An 18,927-nucleotide genomic window follows, 5' to 3' on the forward strand; every position below is an offset into this window, starting at 1 on the left:
GAAGAATGCATGGAGGAAATAATAAGTAGATGGACAAGTGAGGAATTAAGTGGAAAGAATACCCTAATACTAACATTGAAATAAAGCAAAGTGGTGCTAGAAAAGTTTAGAATTACATATGGATAGAAAAATAGTAGGAAAAAATACACTGTCAAAAAAGTCCGCCCCACATAGAATCATGAAGAAAAAACTTGTTTGAAGGTTGTACTAAAGGGGATGACTAAAATTTTAATAGCACAGTCATGAACTGAATTGCACCTTTATGTGAAACTAGTAGATATACTATGTTCAAAGTAAAATGGAAGGACAAAACTTGTGTTTTTTTTAGGATAGACATCTATAAGCAGTGTGTGGATATTTTGAAGGTGGACATCTAAATAAGCTCTTTCAAAAGATAAATTTTAACAAGTTTACAAACTTCTTGATCAAGATTTAATATAAAGAGCTGATGTGAAAGAAATATAAAAATGTATTAATATTCTTACCTTTGATCTTTTAGACTACTTGATTTGATAAAACTCTTTAAAAATCCGTTGATTTATTCATTGAAGCAATTACAAGTGATATTTTGATATAAGATTTCAATTACTTTACATTAAATAACAGTTTTTAATGTTTTCTATATATTCTATGTAGTTAATGGCAAGTTTCCTTTGGTCGGGAAACTTCCTCGCAAGTCCCACTAACAAGAGAGAATTAATTGGGCAGAAGCAGCGTCAGTTGAGGATTCACCAACGTCTAGTTTAAGATGAAAAAAAGTACGTTATGTACGGATATGAAGAGGCTCACTTGGCCCGAAAATAAAAAAATATATTAAGAAAGGGATAGTCTGAGAAAATGCAGAGCACATGGCTATTCCAGCCCCAAATAATGTCTTCCAACTGTCTAAACAAAGGAATCACAAGAAGAATAAGAGAAATGCGGAGGAATATTATACAACTGCTCTTCTGTCAAACACAATGATTTTCTTTGTGTTGCATTGTTTATCAACGGTGAGTTTAATTTTATTTTTGGAATGCAACAAGTTTCATCTTATATAATTGCACATACCAACTTCATATTTTCTTACTTTGAATGAGCAAGTAGAGTGCAAGCCACAGAATTGACCAGAATCTCAGGTTAGCATAAACAAGAGTGAATTTCAGGATCCTCTAATCAGTTACTAGGTAAATGGTTTTCTTTTTCTGAGAATCGCCATCACTTATTTCTAACATAAAACAATGCAAAGTGGCAAACATGTGATGTAGAACGAATGAACAATGAACAGGGTGATACAGCAATTATGAGTTTGGATAAGTATCAAGTTCATGAAATAGATCTTAATAAAAATGAAAGGAAACTTTAAATACAAATTTTATATTAAAATGTTTTTAACATAAAATTATTAAAAGTTTAGAACCATAAATCTTATATAGGGGCAGTTGGTGGGGGCTGGATCATTTGGCTGATTTTATTTTTGTGAGATAAGTCTTTTTTTATTTATTTATCGGAATAGAAAGAAATTTGATTTTTATTATTCATTATATTAGTTATATGCTTTTTAGTCTACATATAGAGAGTAATTCTTGTGGGAGGCATCTAATCGTATTACAAATAAGACATACATACCTTTCCCACACTGAATTTTGAACTTGTAACCTCCATTCTAAGAAAAATAGATTTTTCAGGTTCAAGATCGATAAGATCATTGTTTTCTATTTCTTTTTAAACATTTCTCCATGGTCAAATGGTGAGAACTCATAAGAATTTATGACTAATAGAGAGGCCACTACAAAAACAAAACCAAAATCACTATTCTATATAAGCTATAAGTGGATAGCTCCACATCCTTTCTCCATACTGTAGGCATTAATATTTTTCCATAATTTTAATAGGAATTTGCTAAAAAAAAATAGACAATTGGTCAATAGAAACTTCCAAGATCCTGTGCCATTACAAGTTTTATGATAAGCTTGGAACCTTGATATGCATTTTTGAACATTGACTTTTTTGAGAATTCAATAAATCATTTATTCAATATTAGTCCTATTTTTAATATAGATGCACAGGTGTAGAATCATGCAAATCATTATAAACAAATAAAAAGTTACAAAGTCCCATCTCATTGTATCACTACCATCATAGGTAGTAAACAAAATCCATTTCAAAGATCTTAGAGTGTTGTGTTTTATTTATTTACTTTTATAGATATTTTAGTATGTGATGTTGAATATATAGAAGCTATGTAACCTAATTATTTATGTGGAATATATAGAAAAATCTTATGCTCACAATTTTGGTCTATTCTTTTGATAAAGTGTAGCATGCTATATGAATCTTTCACTTGCAAAATAAAAATAGATACATATCATTTTGGGTTGAACAAGATTATTGTAATTAAAATATATCTAATAGAAGCTAGTAACACAAAATAAAAAACAATACTTATTTTGGTATAAGAATGGATCACCTAAAATCCTAGCCTCAGCCTACATCAATATTATATCAAAAATATAAAACTATAATAAAAATATACAAAATGTAATTTTATCACAAAAATAAATTCTATAAACAACACCTCAGCAATTTGTATCCACATGCAACACGTGTCACCCCCTGCCTTCTCTAAGGGTGATTATCATTTTAAACCAAAAATTTATGATTTGAAATGAGATATGGAAAAGAAAATCCCTAACATCATCATTGTTAAAAGAATAACAGTAAATAGATTTGTAAAATTGTTGGCTATTTTGAAACACCCTTAAAAATTATGAACACATGAAGTAGATAAAAAGAGACCTATATTAACATAATACTACAAAAATATATGAAATTTAAGTAGTATCAAAACTCTTCCATATAGAGTCTAATGTGTGATAAGAGGAATATGTAAATCCAATTTTCTTAATTACAATAACTACACATCTACAATTATCTAGATATTTTTGGTAAGTAATAATGGAAAAATTTAAAAAAACACACAAGTCTATATTTTTGAAGTAGTGGGTTAGATTGGATATTAAAATTTCATGAATTGTCACATTTGTTCTTTATTATTATCCATTAGTGTCTACTATCTATACATATACACTTGAAAAATATAATGATTTTTGGTGCATGAAAGGAAAAAATACATTCTTAATATTGATCCAAAATGCCACTTCAACAATTGCACCCTCCATCATGATGTACTACTAGTAGTTGTCTCTCTACTTTGACCTTAGATACTAGTTCCATAATTGTATCATATCCCTTAGAAACTATATTTTATTGGATGACCTAGGTCCTATTATAATTTGAACTAGGGGTAAATTTTTTGATCAAAATATGCTCAGCACATACATGTTTATCCATGTGTGCAATGATTATAAAATTATGTATTGTCATTATTAATGAATGTGGTAATTGTTGTTATCATGTTATCTATCAAAGAATTTATGTTTCCAATGTTTGGAAGAACAAAGTAGTGTGTGACGAGGTTTGAAATAAGGAGGGTAATATCTACCTCTCTATGCTTTCCTTATGAAAAATGACATTCCCAATAACATGTAGACAAGCTCATGGAGTTAATTTAAAAATGTTACATGAACATTGATGCATTGTGTTCATTGTGGTGAACCTTTTCATACATAGAAACAATCAATATTTGATCTAAATAAATCTTGTACTATCATTCATTGTCTACAAAACCTTTCTAAATCTTTTTCCCAATTAGATATTTATCTAATTTACCACACCAAGATATCAATGCTTGCTTCAATCCATAAATTGCCTTTTTCAATCTGCATACTACTTTTGGTTCCTCCTATGACCTTAATCCTTTTGGTTTTTCAATATAAACATCTTCTTTTAAGTCTTCATTCAAATTTTTTGATTTCACATCCATCTAATAACCTTTGAAATTCTTATATTTTACTAAATTTATAAATAGCCAAATTTCCTCAATCCAAACAACTAGGGCATTAGTCTTATCAAAGTCAATTATTTCAATCAAAGAATAACCTTTTCAAACCAACTTTTCTTGTTCCTTATTCCTTTACCATTCTCATGTGTCTTATTTTGATACACCCATATTGTACTAGTTATATTATTATAGATATTATTCTAGGAACAAGTTCCCAAGTCTAGTTCTTCTCAATATATCACTAATAATCTAACATTCAAAGTGATTTTTGTGTACATAACTTGGTGTTTTAGTTATAGATGCCTTCAATTAAACTATATCTCCCTTTTTTCTCTTCCCTTCCTTTATTCTCTCTATCTAATTCATACTCAAAGTCATTCTAAGGAGTCTTTTGAAATTCTTCATTGTACTTCACATTCACACTTTCAACTATCTCTTTTAATCTATTATTTTAACACTTGATAAATTTTATCACTGTAAATATCCGATTAATATATCTTCATTATCTTTGTTATCAATTTTCACAATTTTTTTTATATCTTTTTTAATATAATATTATATATATATATATATATATATATAATGCTTGACTATGCATGCTCTCTCATGCTATATTTACAAGATTTCTTTCCATACTTATTCTAAAACAATACTTTGTCTATGAATACACAAAAAAGTATATTATCTATCCCAAGTAAACTTGCTTCTTGCACCATAGCCCTTCCTTCTTTCTAAATTGTCTAATTCATTCTTTCTACTACACCATCTTGTTATGGCATGCTATATTTGACTATGCGTGCTCTCTCATGCTATATTTACAAGATTTCTTTCCATACTTATTCTAAAACAATACTTTGTCTATGAATACACAAAAAAGTATATTATCTATCCCAAGTAAACTTGCTTCTTGCACCATAGCCCTTCCTTCTTTCTAAATTGTCTAATTCATTCTTTCTACTACACCATCTTGTTATGGCATTCTTCTACTGAAAACTATCTCTTAAGTCCATGTCCCTCACATAAATTTTCAAATTCAAAAGAAGTAAACTTTCATTTTTTTTAGATCTCAACCATTAATCATTCTACCATATTTATTTTCAACTCGAGCCTTGAATATCTTGAAAGTTTCAAATGCTTCCAATTTTTCTCCTAGAAATTCTACCCAAGTAAATTTTGAATAATCACCAATGAAAAGTATAAAGTATATCTCACCTTCTAATCTTTTATTTCTAGTAGAACTATAGAAGTTAGTGTTCACTAACTCCAATAAATTTATAACTGACTAGTATTATTCCTCAAAATTTTCTCTTCTTCATTTCATTTCTTGGTATCCCTTGTAGATCATATTGTCTAGTATGTACAATCTAGGTAAATCTCTTATTACACACGATGAACTTATTCTTATCAAATTGTATAAATTAATGTGACACATTCTTTTGTGCTAGAGACAATTATCATTCACCTAAGATATTAAATATTCTTTAGTAGCTTCTTAATGATGGTACATATTTCTTCCATTTATTTTGTCAACTATACTTACTACTCAAGATCTCTTATGAATCTTACATCCTTCATTTGTTAATATAGCATCACAAGCATTCACAAACATCTATCCAACAACTAATAGACTATAACACAAAACCTTCACATAGATATTGCTAGTGTCAATCCCTCAATCACAATTAATTGATCCTTTATGAAGAATATATTTTTCTTTATTATCAACAATTCCAATATGACTATCATTATATTTCTCAAGTGTTGACAACAAACTTTTATCTATGTTCATATAATGAGAATAGACATCATCAATTATAATTCATTTTTTTCTTCAAACATACAAATGAATTTAAATATTATCACCACCTTCAACAAAAATGTTACAAATATCATTTCATAATTTTTTTTTTCCTTCAGCATATAATAAACAACCTTCTATTTTTGATTCATCATCTAAAATACTAGAATATTATTTCAAATAAGATTTCTTATTAAACTTCATAAACTTATTTCTAGAATCTTTTTATAGATATCTAGTAAGCAAGTGACCAATCTTAACATATCTAGGATATTTTAGGGATGTCATACCTTTATACCAATAACTTTCTTTAGTCTCCTTCCAAAGTTTTTGACAAATTAATTAGAATCATCATCACCATCAGGATATTCTTTTGATTTAGTTCCCTTGAAAGTTGTCTCTAATATTCTATTCTCTCTTTTAAACTTCCTTAAATCTCAAATTTTGCCAAAGTGTTAAACGATTGATCCTTAACTTAAACTTCTTGAGATAATATATATCTCCTCTATAGTCATGATCTTGTCACTACAACTATCTGGTAATGTCATCAAGATATTTTCCATGAAGTTATCATTGGTAATAGTTCCTCCTTAGTTCTCAAGACTTCATTCACTATATCCATAGCTCTTTCAAAATTAATCCCAGTGTTTTCACCTTCTTCCATTTTTAGAATTGCATAGTGTCTCTTAGTTGTTAGCTTCTTAAATATCTTAACCCTATCATTTCCTACACAAATCTCTTTCCATATTCTGCAAACTCCATACTAAATATTCATATAAATTTAACCTTGTCTAATTATTTTTTTTATAAAGTACATGTTATAGTATATAAGTCTATTTTTCATTTTCCTCATCATTTGAGATTTCATCTTAAGTTTGAAGGCCATTCTAAGGGGAAAAATATGTTTTATCTATTTTCTTATAGGTCTTGTAACTGACCGAACCCAAATATACATTTATCCAATCTTTCCATGAACTATACTTGGATCAATCAAACATAGGAACTTTTATTTTTTATACCATTATATTTTCCTCTACAAGTTAAATTTTTAATTGAGTAGCTAAACTATAATACTAATTTCCATATATGTCAAATAATTGAGAGGGGGTGAATTAGTTATTTCCACACACTTTGTATATAATTTATTTTATTTGTAATCTTATAAATACAAATATTTAACTTCTAATGTACCAATTAATTATATTAAATATTCCTAGAATAGATGTAAACATGAAAGCTAATGAACACCAATACAAAAGAACACCAAAGTTTATGTGCAAACCCAAACTGAGAAAAACTACATGGGAGATCATTTTCTTAAAATGATCACCAATTAAGGTTTAATTTTATAAATTCTCACTATCAATTGGCTCACTCTCCATCAAACTAACTACCCTAAAAAATGAGCATAATTTTTTTAAATTAAATAGTTTTATTGTCAATATAAATAGCCTCACTACAAGAATATATTAAAAGAGATTGAATCCACCACTAAGATCACTATCTCTAATAATCTACAATGTTGACATTATATTACTAATTTCATCCACACATGATTATCAACATACAAATCTCCTAGAATAAGATTTATAATCACTTCGCATAGAAGCATTTAGCCACACAAACAACTAAGATCCTTGCTCTTCTTATGTTTCTTAATGTCATTGACTATGTCAAAGAATTTTTTAAAAAATGAATCATACTAAATAATTCCCACAATGGTAAGAGATGAAATGTTGACCACCTTGATCAATTGGGCATGCCTTGTACATGCCAACACACACACACACACACACACACACACACACACACAATCTCCAAAGCCTTTAGTTTCGACATATATGATAAAGACATTATATGGTAACCAATAGGAGAAAAACAAAGATGAACATGCTTAAGATAGGACCAAACCCAAATAATTGATCCACTATACATTGCACATGAAATAGAACCACCTCTCTCTCTCTCTCTCTCTCTCTCTATATATATATATATATATATATATATATATATATATATATATATATATATATATCACATTCTCTTGTGAACATGCGCAGGCTGCCAGTACACAAAAATTGATACATTTGAATCATAAATGTACATAGGATATGTTGATATGGATGGAAATCATTCATGACAATAACATGAATAGTATCAACTTCACATTCTAACAATATTTTTAGAGACAAGGTAATTCAGTAGAATTTTGTTGTAACTATTTGGTAGTTTACTTGTTAACCATTATTGTTTCAATTGTTTGGTTAGTTTTGTTTCCGAGATGACTTCTTCTCTTTCATATATTCGTAGTTTCTTATATCTATATGTTATCAAAGCATTTACCTTCTCCTTCCACATTTATGTAAACCAAATGTATAGAAATAAAGAATATTTGTGAAAATATATGCATATAACTATAGCCAAATATTAAACACATCTATTTTAGGCACCAGAGATAAGCTAGAGATCAAATAACTATTTATAGATATCATGAAACTAGAAGTAAAGGAAACTCCAAACAAATAGAGTAAGAAATGTGAAACTGAGAAATAACTAGGAAGGTAATGATATGGAGGAAGATAATTTGATCAATTAATGGTTAACTTTTCTTCCTTTAATATTAAATAAGAATGGGTTAAGGGAGAGGGATGAGATGCAATCATTCTATGAGAAGCATGCTCACAATCAAAAGGGCACATTTTTGTAAATTTTGACCAACAAAATTCCAACACACCCCATGCACTAGAAAATATGAAGGAAAAGATAGGGATCTACTAGTTGATTGGAGGGCTTTACGAGCACTAGATTGAGTATCATACATGTTCTCTATCTTCTTCTCTTAAACACGATACCTTCTTTTAAAAGGTCATATAAATCCTTTCTTTTATTGAACCCTATATTTGAGACATTAATTAATTTCTTACTACTTGTAATCATAATTTGTATGAAGTAAATAATTTATAAGTTAGACTTTTCATTAACTAAATATCAAATAAATACATTTCACTTTAGATATATTGAAAAAAATTAAAGTACTATCACATAGTTGATCAATGGTGAAAAAATAAACAATTCCTATAATACAAATTCCTAAACTTGAAATAGTTTTAAGATATAATGAGGATATAGAACAAACATGTTACTCTCTTTCTTCACCTGATTTGATACCATAAACCTTGAAGGAGCTATTACCTATTGGGACAGGCTAATCTCTATACAAAATACACTAAAGACAAACCAAAATCAAAATTTTTAATTTATTTTTTCAGTACATTTTGTAGAGAGGATAACTGTATCCTTACCATTAGCTTTGTTAGGGATACTTGGAAACTACGTACTCCTGAAAAAAATTATGAACTACAAGGACTGACTTTTAGACGAGAGATGAAGATATGACCCTACAAGGACATAGATCAGAGGTATTTAATATGATATTTTATAGATTATCCTGAAACAAAGATAATTAAAACTATCTTACTTTTGATAACAACTATAAAACTTCCACCGAACATGGTTAGGGCAAATGTGCAGAGGAAACTTCCTTCTAAGTCCAAAACCGAGTAGAAATTAATTCGGGACAAAGCAGCCCCAGCCGAAGATTCATCAGCATTACCTTGACATGAAGCAACGTACGCAGAGTACAATATGAAAAGGATTGCTGCACCAAATCTAAAATATATTATCACAAAATCTCCAAAGCACATGGCTGCTCCAGACCCACATAATGTCTTCCAAAGGTTGAAACAAAAAAATCAGAGGAGAAGAGAAACGCGGAGCAATATAATACTGTTTTCTCAAACAACTGCTCTTCTGTCAAACATTACGCTTTTTTTGACTTGTATTGTTTATCAACGGTGAGTTTATTTTTATTTGTAGAACGCGGCATGTTTCATCTTATATAGCTTCATATTCTCTCACAACTGTCTATTTGCTTTATTCGTGTTATTCATCTCAATCTGTAGATTTATACGCCATGTCCATTCTCTCACGCTGCCTTCGCCTGGGAAACCCAAATTCTGTAGATTACGAAGCTTTGGGTAATGATGGTTCGAACGAGAAAAGCTTAAAAATAGGTGGCCTTGTGAAAAATGCACAACGATTGAAGAATATATTGTTAAAGACCTTGTCCAAATGTAAGTATGATGGTATTCCCAAGGGTTGTGTGGCGGTTTGTGTAGGAATGGAGAATGAGCTCACCCGATTTGTGATACCCATTTCCTTGTTAAATCATCCGCTTTTCATAGATTTCTTGGACAATGCCCAAGATGAATTTGGTTTCGAGCAAGATGGAGTTCTGAGAGTTCCTTGTTCTCCTCAGGAGTTTGTCCACACAAAAAATCTGATCTTAGAAAGTAGTGATTCTAAGAGATTGTCAAGGTAATGGTATATGTGTGATTGCGTTTTTAGTTCCTCAAACTAAAGGAAGAGTTTACCTGGTTGATGATCAGGATGTATTTTTTTTTGACTGACATAACAAATGGCTGGCTGGTTATGTGAGACCAGTAAACAATGTACAAGTCTGTGTTTACAGATTGTAATTATGACTTGTTTATTTTTGGTGCAATTTGAAAGGAGATGATTTAATTCTTATTTGGTACGTTGAAGGTTACAATTTCCAGGAGCAGGAAGCTCCAGAGAGTGTTCGGCCAGAAAATTAGATGGTATAATTTGTCAAGCAAGGTGTGTAGTATGCAATGCAATGGATTGGGATCTCAGGTTTGCAAGAGCAAGATTAGTTTTCACAATTTTCTAAGTTGTAATTGGTTTTAAAATTGGGTTTTAATTTGAAGACTTACCATCACATATATGTAACATTACCATGTCAAACGATCGACATATGATGTTAGACTAAATGGGTAATGGGCAGGATTCGGACAAGTGGTAACTTTGTTTCTTTTAAGTTAATGACGTTATGGTGCTCAATGTGGTAAATTTGTACTCAACGTGGTACACTTTGTTTATTTAATGAATATTGAACAGTCTAAATAAAAAGTTGGAAATTTGGACAAAACATTATTGACATTGTGTGATGGTTTGAATATGTTGATTTTTATTGAATCAGTAGGGAAAGGGTCTTGGTCTTAAAATTATCAACAGTAATATAATACAACAATTCGGTCTTTAGACTATTTCAATTTGAAGAAGCTTGTTTAATTTATATCATCTATGTTAATCTATATTTTGTTAGAGAAATATCTTTCATCATATTGTCCCCTCTTTCTTGACATTCAACTTGATGCTTAAAATTCTAAACTTCAAAAACTAGATAGAGCAAATTGAAGGAGTTTTTCTTGGCCATTGGGAGAGGTTATTTGTGTAATTTCTAAGATATAGGAAGCCGGTGACAAAAATATTCTCCTACTTGATGGGAAGAAAGACAACTACCTATGTTTTTGAAACTATGCTTATTAGGAGAATCTTACATGAAGAGGGTGGAAAAAATTTTCATAGTAGATAGGGATTCAATATATGATCAAGAGAATGATCATGGGTACCTTGAAGGCCATTCACCAAAAAAATGAACCTATATGAAACAATTAGAAACTACCACCAACTTTATGTGAGTAGATGGAAAATATAAACACAAGCATGAAAAATAGCATATCTATATTTCTAAAGATAGAAATAATCTTCGAGTTAAAATTTCATGCCATAATGTTGTGACCTAGAAGCTAGAGAAGAAAAGAAAATCCTTAAAGAGAAGAAGAGAGATTGCTATAGCTAAAAATGATACACAATACAAGGAGATTGACACTGCAAACCTATTTTCAAATGGAGATTCCAAAGAGTTTGATGCAGCAATAGTAGACCTAATGGAGAAGAATAGAGCTCAAACAGAAAAAATTAGAACACTCAAGCTTGAGCAAAAATCACAAGCCATGATGCTCTATGAAGTGACTAAACAGAAGAAAAGAGCCATTGAAGACAAGGCTATGCTAGAAGAAGAAAAAAGAAACCTTGCCAACAGACTGGAAGAAAAGTCAATTGAGCTTGCAAGAATTTCAAACATGCAACTAGACACCCTAAGTCAAATGATGAATACACATCATGAACTGAATGTCAAGGAAATTGAGATCTTTACACTGAAGATACAAAATGAACAACTGCAAAATGACCTAAAAAGAGAAAAGGAGATTGCAAAGAGCTTCAAAAAACCTAATGAGGCCATCAATTACTTTGAGTAGCTACCAAAATCACCAAGGGCTAGCAATGATACTTTAGGAGTAAGATACATCAGCACTGAATAAGGAGAGTCATCCGAGACTGTAGAAGAAATGAGTAACAAAGGTAAGAACACTAAACCTACTTGTCATTTCTGTGGTGAAAAGGGGCATACCTCTAATGTATGTAGGAGCAAGAATGCCCATCAGCATGACAAACCTAAGAATGTGGGTCACTATCATAAGTGGAAAAAATAAGGACATCAAGCACATGATTGTAGTACTAGGACTATCAAAACACCAAGATTTGAAGTTCATTGCTACAATTGCAAGAAGTATGGACATAGAGCTTTTGAGTGTAGATCAAAGCCTATGTGGACACCAAATTAGCTAGCTAGAGGAAATAATGGACATCGCTACAATTGGGACTGCAACACCAGGTATAGCTATCATTAATGTTAGGAATATGGAGACATTCTTGAGAATTGCATAAGAACACACTTTAGAGGGAACTATAGTAGATGGTTGAGCCAAACCACATGTTTTAGTTGCTTGAAGACTGGTCATCTTAGCAAGAATTTCTCAACAAGGTCAAAAAGACCTAACTCAAAGAATGACAAAGGAAAAGAGAAGGTAGATGTTGAATGCATCAAAGGAGAAATGAATAAGACATGGAAGAAGAAAGATGAGTGTACCACATCAAATGAAGGGATCACTTCACCTAATAGGTCAAGTGGTCACACTTCATCAAACTAAGCAAAGAAAAGGCATGAGGGACTAATTTACAAAGCTTTATCATACATCGGTTCCTAGATAAGTAAGAACTAAAGAGAAGAGATCAACATGAATAAAGATGCCAAGTTAGATTTTCAATGTTTTTCAAGTGTTGCCGAGTTGATTGTCAAAATAGTAGGAGCTATGTAATATAATACAACAATTAAGCCTTTAGACTATTTCAATTTGAAGAAGCTTGTGTAATTTATATCATCTATGTTAATCTATATTTTGTTAGAGAAATATTTTTATCATATATAGATGGAAATATTGTTTGCTCTTTCTTGAGGTTCAACTTGACATTTAGAATTCTAAACTTCAAAAACTAGATAGAGAAATTTGAAGGAGTTTGTCTTGGCCACTAGGATGGGTTATTTGTGTAATTTCTAAGATATAAGAAGTCAGTGACAAAAATATTCTCCTACTTGATGGGAAGAAAGAAGGCTATCTATGTTTTTGAAAATATTATTATTAGGAGAATCTTACATGAAGAGGGTGGGAATAATTTTCATAGTCTATAGGGATTCAATATATTGTCAACAGAATGATCGTGGGTATCTTGAAGGCCATTTGCCAAAAAAAAATCTATATGAATCCATTAGAATCTACCACCAACTTTATGTGAGTAGATGGGAAATATAAACATAAGTATGAAAAATAGCATATCTATATTTCTAAAGATAGAAATAATCTCTTAGTTAAAATGTCATGCCATAATGTTGTAATCTTAGCCATAATTTTAACCTTGTCACCAAATTATGTTGTGCAATGTATACTAATCTAGTATTCAAGGATTGAAAACACTCATTAATCCATAACCATTGTAAGTATACATGATTACTATACTAATCTAGTTTAAAAGGAATGTGATTAGAGATGAGAAACTAGTTGTTGTTATGATTCAAGAACTAAAATGTCTAAAGATAAAGTTGAATCACTTTCCTTACTAAAAAATGAGAAAGTAGTTGGTTGTGACTTGGAGGATGCTTCAGGTGGTGTTGTTGTATTTTGGAATGATTTTCTTATTCAAGGTGAGGTCATCTTCTCTAAAAATAACATTATCTCTATTAAGTTTACTCATGTAAGAGATAAATTCTCTTGGTTACTTTCAAATATATATGATCCCAATACTAGAAATGGAAGTTTGGGTTTCTGAAAAAGTAGGGTAGATCTTAGGAAGTCTTTCCTTAATGGGCTTTGGCTTGTAATGGGGGATTTCAATTCTCCTCTTAATCTTAGTGATAATATGGGAGCCATTTCTATGTGCAGAACCACCTCGATGGCCATTTGGATCTTATGAATTTGATTAACCAACAAGCTCTATTGGACACAGACCTTCATGGGGGATCCTTTACTTGGTCGAATCATATAAGGGATAAGAACCTTATCTAGATCAAATTAGATAGAGCTCTAGTTTCTCAGGACTGGCTTAATAGTTTTAACTACTCTATCTCTTCTACTATTGAAATTGGCTCTAATCATTTTTCAATATCCTTGTTGGTTGAAACAATAGAGTTTAAGAGAAATTTTCCTTTTAGGTTTGAATGAAGGTGGTTGGAACATCTAGCATTTGGAAATATCATTGAAGAGTGATGATAGGTGAGGGTGGAAGGCTTGGCTATGCTTATAATTGAGAAAGAAACTTTATTGTTTTAGTATAGAGTGAAAATTTAGAATAAGGAGACCATTGGTAATATTTTCACTCCAAAAAAGGATATCGAACTTGGGTTGGATGAAGTACAAGAGGAAATTCAAAAGGATGGGGACACCAAGGGCTTAAGAGAAAAAGAGAAGTTATCCCCAGTCAAGTATAATGACATACTTACCAAAGAAGAAAGTTTTTGGTGGTAGAGGTCAAGGGCCCTCTTGTTGAAGGCTAGAGATAAGAATTCTAGATTCTTTCATATGACAATGTCTAAATAGAGAGATTCCAACAAAATTATTGATATTTCATCAGAGAATGGCATTTTGATCTTAGATGGGGATATGTAACACTACTACTAACAATAATAAAAATAAAGAATCCAAAAACAAGTACAAAGTACACAATTTTTTTTTAAAATTTAACTCCACTTAATACAAGTACAAGTACATAGATTGAACCATTCTCAATATGAAAACCTCAAAATACAAGTAAATACCATCCAAATATGATTCCATAAACATTCTAAAACATATTGAGTTCAGTACAATCATGAAGTACAATCTCATCCTTAAATGCCTATGTCCAAAAATATGGACCCTACAAGCAAATGAATAATGATTCAAGAACTTCAATAAGCATCTTTAGCTACTTGAAAACTTGAATCACCTGGAAAACATACAATAACGAAACACAACACAACAAGGGGGCTCAGTACACACTGATATAAGAAGTGTAATCCATCTGCATGCATGTTACTATAAACATATACATAAATATAATGCAAATATCTGATTACTTCAACATAGTGCAGTTTCATAAATAATAAGAAAGAAGTAAACATTTACTCATCATTGCAAAATTAAACTCGCACTAAGAATAACCCAAGAATGAATCATATATATACTGAGGAGTCATCATTGTGGCACTAAAATTCTGCATCCATGTATGGTATGCCCATAGTCAACACATAATAGAATTCTCTATTAGACTTGTCAATGAAAAAATAGAGATAAGCCTTGTTCTCCATACTTAACCATATAGGTTTAAGTTATAGGTAAGGCCAATTATCTTTTATATGAAATTAACCTACCCAATTTATTTTAAAGTTATCATTGAATTAATTAACTGAATAGGATAAACCAAATTCAGCCACCTCGATATACATTCATCATAGCTATTCTTAAAATACACCTCAATCAGATATACAAAGAATGTACATGCAACAGATATAATATCAATATACAATATGATACTACATTCTTTAACCTGTTTGTAACACATCTTTTTCTAACAAGTTCAAAGATAAATATAGATAGTTTATTCATTAGAAATAAAACCTATACTATCAAGATCACGCAAATACAATTGAACGAGCCTCCGCTCAACAATACTCACAGAATCTTCATACTATACATCAATTTCCAGCTAACCAAATGTTAGTGAACAGATTGTCCCGCCTTAAAGAAACATGCAAACATGACCCTGAATACCCAACTGACAGGATTAACCACACCAACAGTTGGAGAGGTTATCATGGGTTGATAACCTTCCTCTGAATTTTTATCGGGTACAGCTCCCCGTACAAGATATTCAATGAATGAAATGTGAGTGCTTTTTCTAGAGAGAACAAAAGGGTATCAAACATCTACCCGTAAAAACAATGTAGATGCGGGAAAAACTAAATAACTACAAGAAATTAAATGGTAAATGAAACAAAGTCCATTCACCCTAGCATGCTACAAAGACGGAATCAAGAAATGCATTCTCCATCTTCTTGAGAAAGTGCAGAAATGAAAATATGGAGATATAACAGCATATTTCAGAGAAAACTAAAGTGACACAAAGATCACAATTAGTGGAAAGTAATTGCTCAAACTCAAAGTTTTGGCAGACAATTAACTTTCAAGTATCCCTCCTCCAAAAGCATAAAAATGCATTGCTATTACAATCACCATTAATAAAATCTTGAGGTTTTCTTTGCATTTAAAACAAAATACAACTCTCTTGACACATAGTTCAAAAAGAAGTGAAGGAAAACCCCGTCTCTACTCATCATGACCCGCACAAGAAAATGGATTAATGCTGGAAAAAAAATTTGGAAATTCTTTCCTCTTGGCCGTAGCACCCAGTCTGTAGTCCCCAGAGAGAAAAGATTCCCCCCCCCCCACTGAATCTGTGCTGCTTGCTTTGAGACATCAATTATTAATTTGCGGGTTTCTCGATTCAGAATAGGCACAATGTTGTCCTTATACGCATCAGATCTCTGCAATATATTCTTCAATAGAGTGCCAACAGACATAATGGAATTAACCACTCGATTTGTCTTGGAGAAAGAGGCAATTGAATTAGCGCTTCCCTTGTTAATGACATTTAAGAGCTGGTCGATGAACAAAATCAAATCATTAATATGTGTCGAATCTTCCACTTTGTTCAGATTCTCGATAACATCTTCATCTCAATCTACACCTCTGCACTTTTCTTGAAATCATGGGACTAACGAGAGCTAAACTTGGAGTATGCATTGAGATAGAATTCTGAACCTTTTCAACCAATCTGCACTTTTGAACCCATTTGAACCACTTTGAACTACTTCAAACTAAAGTTCAAAGTGGTTCAAAAACTCTATACTTGAAATTTTGAAACTGAGGCCATATTGGCTGCTAACAGGGGCTCTAACTACGGGACTAATTTTGATGCAAAATCAGAGAACTCCAGCAATCTCTGGGGAAAGAATAGTGCTTTAACCTTGGGCAAATAGAGTCAACCAGAAGAGAAGACTAGGAGATGCTTGTAGAGAGGGCGGAGGGGAGCAGGGCAGGACCAGCAAACACAAACCAACATGCCTAAGCTACTAGCAAGCACGAGGCTTGCGTATTATTCCAACTACGCTACGCACAACAAAATCTTATTTACAATATTTACAAAGGTAGGCAAGAACCCTACCAAAAATACTGAAAGAGAGAAGAAGTCAAGTGAATCCATTTACCGGTTGAGAGAAATAGGAGCCTTTTTGAATCAGCAAAGCGTACCTTAATGGAACAACTCCAAACCATTGCTTGATGACGACTCCCTCAATGCCGAGCTTCAGACTAATTGAACCCTCTCTTCCAAAGAGCCATAACTCATCATAGTATTCATCTTCGCTTAAGAATTGATCCTTCACACTGTCAGGGTTAAACTCTAGTTCAGGCTAGGAAATATGAATTAAAAGAGCCTCAACAAAAGACAATGTACAATGCTTTGAAATGTTGTCATGAAGATCTGAATCTTGCACATGATTATGCTCAACTTGCAGTCCTAGAGATGCCTCCATCAACATAGGGTCAACCCTTGGATACATACATTCTTTATTTCTTTCAAGAAACCAACTCCCATCAATCATATCATAAATTCCATCCCCTTCTCTTCTCAGAATGCCATCAGATATCTCAACATCAATTTTGCAACCCAAACTAACAACATTATGCATAGATGAATGAGGAGGAAAACTTTCAATATATGTTTCGTTATGGAATTGATTTGAACAAGTAACCGAGGCATCATCAAAGAAATAATCCAGTTTAAGTGATGACAAGAATATACCTATGGTTTCTTCTTCTTCAAAAATTTCTTTCTCTATCTCACCAACTGAATCAACAATAGATTGAAAGATATCTTCATATTTCTTTGTCTCAAATAGGAATTCAGCGTGAGCATCTTTGTCTTGAGGTGTCTTTGTCTTACACCCATGAAGAACTGAATCACCATCAAGAGGATTAGTTTGAAAGCCATCTTCAAGCTAAAGACATAGCAAGAATTCAGTAATCACCTGTTCTTATTGATCAAATGATATTTCTTTCCATCCTTCAGCTAGATAGTTTACAGGTTGAGTGCTGATTTTAGAATTCTCGGAATGAAAAAGAAACTTTTCTTCATGCACTTTCACCTTGTCATAGTTGCAAATATCATCATCAAATGGAAATGATTCTTGCGAGGGCTGGTTGTTAGTCTGCGAGTATAGGAAATTATCTCCATTCTTTACAGAAATAAGAGGTTCAGTCTCAGGCTGCATGTAGTCCTAAATCTTTTCTTGAAGAAGATCTTCCAAAGAAAATTGACCAACATCGAAGGTAAAACATTGAAAATCCACAGGAAAAATGTCAACTTCCTCATAAATAGAAACTTCTGAAATAGGGAGACTATCAACATAGTCAAAACTAAAACTCTCATGGTGTGAAGAAAAAGATTCGAAAACACCTCCATTAAATACAACATCATTCACAAGGTCTGTTGTTGCAACATTTTCAAAATAAAAAGATTCAAGAAGAGGATCCTTTTCCATATTTTCCTCCAAAGAATTAATACCTTCACATTCTTTCGTGGCATTTAAAGACTTGTCTTTATAAAGAGCCTCAACAGAATCTTTAGGAAAAGAATGATCACCTTGACTTGCTACTGTAAAAATTTCTGCATGAGACAAAGAAAGATCTTGAGACAAGATTTCACCATTATTGCATACCTTTTCTCCAGTGTTGTCATGGGTATTCTCTTTTTGTAAAACTGGATTAGCATGACACTGGAGTAACTCTGGTTGGATTTCTTCTTCACTAAAGATTGAATAATTGCATGATATAAAATGAGATGAAATCATTGGGGCTTCCTTGTTACCAACATCCAATTCTTGCTC

This window comes from Cupressus sempervirens, chromosome 4 (genome assembly GCF_028749045.1).
Source record: "Cupressus sempervirens isolate cs-2001-9-10 chromosome 4, ASM2874904v1, whole genome shotgun sequence".
Classification (NCBI taxonomy): domain Eukaryota; kingdom Viridiplantae; phylum Streptophyta; class Pinopsida; order Cupressales; family Cupressaceae; genus Cupressus; species Cupressus sempervirens.